The sequence below is a fragment of the Otolemur garnettii genome, unplaced genomic scaffold (genome assembly GCF_000181295.1).
Source record: "Otolemur garnettii isolate 467f Iridium unplaced genomic scaffold, OtoGar3 scaffold00188, whole genome shotgun sequence".
NCBI classification, from domain to species: Eukaryota; Metazoa; Chordata; class Mammalia; order Primates; family Galagidae; genus Otolemur; species Otolemur garnettii.
The window spans coordinates 2,631,495-2,638,229 of NW_003852583.1; positions in this window are offsets into that span (position 1 = coordinate 2,631,495).

A 6,735-nucleotide genomic window follows, 5' to 3' on the forward strand; every position below is an offset into this window, starting at 1 on the left:
ACTTATATTCCAGGTAAGTTGCAAATACCTCCCCTCTTTGCTTTTGTGTTTTAAGATTTCCCTGGTGTCTTTTGCTAAGAAAATGTACTTAGGTTTTATGTCTGAGTGGCAGGAAAGGCTTTGTTAAAACCCAAGTCAATAAGAAAAAAGATGGCCTAGTAAATATCCTCTAATTACATATAAACTTTGTAGTTTGATTTTACATTCAGATTTCTAACACATTTGAAATTTTTTTATGTGTTGAGAAATAGGGATATAACTTTTTTCCTAAAGAAAAGCTAATAATTTGTCCTTTCCTCAAGTGTTCAGAATACCAGTCCCTTTCACCCACTGGTTTTCACATCGTCCTGGGTCTGTTTGAAGTCTCCATCTGCTTATTAATTCACTAGATACAGGTTTCTTTCTTCCTACATCTAGACAATCACATAATTTTTCTCGTTTTTATGCAAATGTGGAAAATTACAGAGATTTTGACTTTCAAACATTAAATCAGTCTTATATTACGATAAACTCAAATAAGACCCAATATCATATTTATCTGTTGCTATAATTAAGTTATGTTTTATCTAGGAGTTTTGCATCTGTGTTCATAAGAGAGATTGACCAATAATTCTCCTTTCTTGTGCCATTTTTTTTTTTTTTTTTGAGAAAGAGCCTCAAGCTGTCCCCCTGGGCAGAGTGCCGTGGCATTACAGCTCACAGCAACCTCCAACTCCTGGGCTCAAGCGAGTCTCCTGCCTCCGCCTCCCAAGTAGCTGGGACCACAGGCGCCCGCCACAACGCCCGGCTATTTTTTGGTTGCAGCCATCATTGTTGTTTGGCGGGTCTGGGCTGGGGATACGAACCCGCCACCTTAGGTGTACGTGGCTGGCGCCTTAGCCGGTTGAGCTATAGGCGCCGAGCCTCTTGTGCCATTTTTAATGGGTTTGGGTAATAAGGTTATGTAGGCCTCAAAGGTGACCTGGGAGCTCTCCGCTCTTCCTCATTCCCTAAAAGAGTGTGTGTAAGATCAATGACTGTAAATTATATAATAATTTCCCTTTTCTTATTCATGATATTGGTTATATATATATATATCCCTTCTTTTCTCTTTTTTCCTACCAATTTTGTTATTGTTTTCAAAAAATAATAATAATAAATGAGATGTTTGCTTTGTTGATTATCTCTATTCTACATTTTTTCTATTTCATTGATTGATCCTTTTATTTTTATTGTGTTCTTTTATTTTTTGTTTTTCAAATTCTTTTTTGAGACAGGTTCTCATTCCGTTCCTCCAGCATCATCATAGCTCACTACAAACTGAAACTCCTGGACTCAAGTGAACCTCCAGCCTCAGCTTCCCAAATAGCTGAGAATATAGGCATACACCACCACACCTGGATAATTTTTCTATTTTTAGTAGAGACAGTGTCTCACTCTTGCTCAGGCTGGTCTCAAAATCCTGAGCCCAATAAATCCTCCTGCCTTGGCCTCCCGGAGTGCTCGGCTCACAGGTCTGAGTCACCACCCCGACACCATTCTTTTATTTTTTTTAGATTTGATATTCTTTTTCTAGTTTCTTGAAATTATAAAGAAAACAGATTAACTTTTAGCTTTTCTGTTTATGTGTATTTCATATTTATGAAATTTTTGCTGAGCATGACTTAAAATCTAATCATATAGTCATTATAATTTAGTTCCAAATATTCTCTAATATCCTTTGTTATTTCTTCCTTTTTCTATAGGTTTGTTAGAATTGTATGACTTAATTTTTAAATAGGCACGGATGTTTTCATTTCTTTCTGTCCTAGCTTTCTTTTACTATAGTCAGAGAATATTCTCAATATTATCTAAATGTTTGAAATTTTTCAGGATTGCTTAATTGATTATGATCACTTTTGGTAAATGCTTCATGTGCAATTAAAAAGCAAATGTATATAAAGAAAAGCAAATGTATATTGTGGCTTTAGAGGATAATATTTTATATATGGTAATTGGGCCAAGTTTGCTAATTATGGTGTTAATTGTCTGCTTTTTATACCTGCTTTGAAATAAATGTGTTAAAATCTACCATCATAGATGTGAATTCATCTGCTTATCCTTCACATCTTATCAATTTTGCTTTATGTATATTTTGAAGTTCTGTTATTACACCCATAGAAATTAAGATTTATGATATCTTCTAAGTCAGCAGTTCTCAACCTTCCTAATGCCATGATCCTTAAAGACAGTTCCTCATGTTGTGGTGACCCCCAACCATAAAATTATTTTCGTATTTTCTGATAGAATGCTGACTGACACACAAAGCAAAGAGAATTGAATAGAGAAAATAAGAAATTTTATATTGTTAAATTGTGAAGTTCATAATTGATACATAATTGTAATGAATCTTCAGTTAACAAAAAAGATTGCTTCAAAACAAAAGGCAAAAACTGATTAGAAACATGAATAAAATCGACAGAAACAGAAGTTCAATATAAACTTAAACAGTGTAATGAAATGAATATTTGTTAGAAAGATGCAAATAACCTAAATGGATCTGAAACGAGTACCAAGAAAGATATTTTGAAAATCTAAAATTTATCAAAAATCTGTCTTCAATGTTGGGAGGTGTCAGATAATTTTACAAATCATTGTGCAATCTTTAAGGAACAAACGACACTATTTAAATTTTGTAAGAGAGCACTTAAAGATGTGAAAATTTTAATAAGATATTGAGGTGTATTATCCAGGAGTATACCACATATTGTAGTAATAATACACCACGCATGAGATTTTATTTCTTGAAACTGAAGGTGATTTAACATAAATGTAGCTGTTCTATAATTCTTGAATTAATAAATACATCAAAGGAAAAAGGCTATAAAGGATATTTTGATAAATATAAAAAATGGTGTTTGAAATATTCATTTCTGATTTTTAAAAAGCTTCTACAGGCTAGGCATGGAAGCTAACACCTGTAGTCCTAGCACTCTGGGAGGCCCAGGTGGGTAGATTGAGCTCAGGAGTTTAAGAATGGCCTGAGCAAGCATGAGATCCCATCACTACTAAAAATAAAAAAATAAGATGGGCATTTTGGAGGCACCTGTTATTCCAGCTACTTGGGAGGCTAAGGCAGGAGGATTGCTTGAGTCGAGGAGTTTGAGGTTGCTGTGAACTATGACACCACAGCATTCTAGCCTGGGTGACAAAGTGAGACTTTGTCTCAGAAAAAAATGTGCTTTTACAACAAGGAATAGAATGTCATCATCCTAATAATCTAATAACATGTTGGAAACCAACAAGTAAAGTATATTTAGTAGTAAAAAAAATCAAGAATAAGAGAAAATGCCTATCATCTCAGGTACAGTTCCTCATTACTTTGCATCTGCATTGTCTAATGATTTTAGACAATGAAATAGGATGAGAAAAACGTGAACTGCATACTGCAAAGTAGGAGACAACATTATCTGAAGCCCAAGGGAACCAAGTGATTAAAGCTACTTTGATTAGTAACAAATTCCAGTTGTATGGTTGGTTAGCAATCCCATACACAGAAATCAGCATCTGTCCAGCACAGCCACAAGAACTAGCTAAAAAACTCTTGTGCATATTATCAATAAAAAATACAAAGACACTAGAAGTAAACTTTAAAAAACGTGCAGTCACGTCAAGTAATTAACACTTCACGTCAAGACATTATATTTTTTAATAAGTAAGGGCAGAATTCTTCTGGATAGGAGACATATTAATTCTTATATATATTTAATGCAGTTTGATGGAATTAATTTATATGATCTAAAAGTATAATATAATATATTTAATTTAATAGAACTCTACTAGGGGTTTTAGAACTTACCAGGTTTATTCTAAAATCAATCTGGACCAATCTACTTGTTGGAATAATATACAAGGTGATTTTCTAGTGAAATAACATTTAATTTTGGAGGAGGCCCCCATTTATTAGATAGCAAACATACTAATTTATAATCCAATAATTACAACAGTATTTTTCTGGTCAAAGAGTAGACAGACGAATCCCTGGAACAGAATAGAAACTTTAGAAACACACTCAAGGGTTTGTAATAATTTCTTATGTCATAATCTCAAAAATAGGAGAAATAGTCTATTATAATGGTTATTTAAAAACATACATGTTCTATTTAAAATATGGATTGAAATGCTTTAAATTTTAAATGTAAAATGTAAACACAGGTGGCAGAAATGAAAACATGTATTTGATTGGGTGAGGAGATATGAAACATGACTCAGGGTCAGAGAAAGTATTCTATGAATAGTTCTTCTCTTCACTTTGGTTGATCATTATTCTTAAAATATCATACTAACCAGTTGAGTCATCGTTTTAGGTTTCATGATCCACCATTTGAAAACAGTATACACATTTTGGCTTCAAATTATTCTCTGATAGCCGGGCGTGGTGCCTCATGCCTGTCACCCTAACACTCCAGGAGACAGAGGACGGTGGCCTGCTTGAGCTCAGGAGTTTGAGACCAGCCTGGGCAAAAGCAAGATCCAGTCTCTACTAAAAAAGAAACAAAACTATCTGGGTATCATGGCAGGTGCCTGTGGTCCCAGGTACTTGGGGGGCTGAGGCAAGAGGATCATTTGAACCCAAGATTTTGAGGTTGCTGTGGGCTATGATGGCACTCTACCCAGGGTGACACAGTGAGACTTTGTTTCAAAAAAAAAAAAATTCTTTCATAAAAGCTTACAATTTAGAAGATTTTTCCAGTAATGGCTTACATTTGCCATAAATATAATACCATGGAATTACAAGTCACATTTTAGGCATCAGGAGGCTTTTGGTCCTAAGAGGTTGCAATTTGAATTTAAACTTGTGCAGTTTTAAAAAATGTTAGCAGAATATAAATGATGTGCTTGTGTTGGCAATAATTTTTACTAGCTACTTTAAAAATTTGAATTCTGGAAATGCCTTTCCCTGGGCCGCATGTTTTATTTGCTTTAGGCATTTTGCAAATATAGTACTATTTATGGGAACAGAGCTTTCTATCTACCCCTGAAATAATTTGACAACAATCCCCATGGCTTTTCATTTTATTGTTTAGATATGATATGGATTCATCTGTCTGATACTGCCTGAGCCTTTACTAACAATGTACAGTGTTAATAATTACAGCATTTGTGTACACATCTCCTGTAACGCTCCAGATGTCACCGTCCACTCCCTAGACATTACTGGTAAAAGAAAGGCAAAACTTCTTCCATCTCCCTCTCATAGCTGAGTGCCTTCTGGAAAACATGTGCTATGACCTGCTTCTCTGAAATATGCCGAGTGCATCATCTTGAAAAGAGTCAACTTCTCTGGAAAAAAAATTGAGCCAAGACATTCTAACTTTATGATGAAAAGTATCATTCCAGTTGAAAAGCTATGCTCCATTTCAAAAAGAAGGGAAAGGAATTTTAGAAAAGTTATGTGACTGAGCTGAGGATGAAAACAAAGTATATTGAGTATATCTTGTGTATGGCGTGAATCTCTTTGGTTTTAAGCTCATGGGTATGACTCTCCGAATACAGCAGTCCATTTCAATCTCTTAGTTTTTACTTAATAACTGGTTACATTTTTTAACAGTTTGAAAAACCTATGCCTCTTGTGCTCCTGGGAGTGGGCTGGCTCAGAGCCAGGCATTGAGTGGCTGCTCCTTAAATATTTACAGTCTTTTTTTTTAACTGATTTTTTATTAAATCATAACTATACATTTATAGGGTACAATGTGAAGATTTGATATACAATGTGGAATGCTAAAATCAAACTAACATAACCATCGCCTCGCTCACTTATTTTTGTGGTAAGACATTGATAATATACTCTCAGTTGTTTTGAAATGTGCCCTTGCGTTGTGTACATTAGGTGAGCTGCTGCCAAATATCCCCTCTCCACTTACCAAAGCCTTTCTTACCCTCAGCCCCGTGCTTTTGTTGTTTGGAGTACTTGGAAGTGAATAATGTCACTCTCATTTAGTTTGGGGCTGACAAGTTTTCACAGCTTTTTAAAAAAGATCCAATCAGTTGCGGAATGTTTCTCCCCTGGGGCCAGACCTCCTCCCCACCTGTGAATTACAAGACGTGTGTGTGTGTGTGCGTGTGTGTGTGTGTGTGTGTGTGTGTGTGTGTGTGTGTTATGTGGGTGCCTCTGCTTGCTGGCCACAGAGCCAGGGCCAGGGCTTGGGAAGGGCTTAGATTCTGAGAGGCAAGGAGGCCTGTACTCCATTTGGGACACTGAGCAAAAGAATGAAAAAATAAAGTGTATAATAGTTAGCATAATTTCAAGCAATAAGAGAAGGCATATCATTCATTTTCAAAATCACCACAGTGATTCCACAATTCCTATAAATTTCTGCCTCCTAATTCCATCACTCTGGGTTGATGTTTACAGAGGTTTTGGTTGGAACTGGGTCTGGAAGGCCTGGGCTGGCCTGTGAGAGGCAAAAATGAGGCCGAGGGGGCCTGGAGCTCATTCTGCGCCCTGAGCCCCAGGCCAGGGACAAGGGAGCCTGCGGCCTCTCGAGGGGTTGTAAGCAAACCAACTCTGACCAACTGCGGGCTTAGGGAAGGGTGTGAGGCTGGTCTGGAGACTGAGGTCCGACTGGGGAAGACTTCACATGTCAGCCCGGTGGTCATTCAGTTAGTCTTGATGTATGGGACATGGCTCTCTTCCAGGCCTTCTGCTGGGCTCTTCCACACAAGAGTGGACAGGGGTTGGCATTGTCCCTGTCCTCAGGAATAGGCAGCTAATTC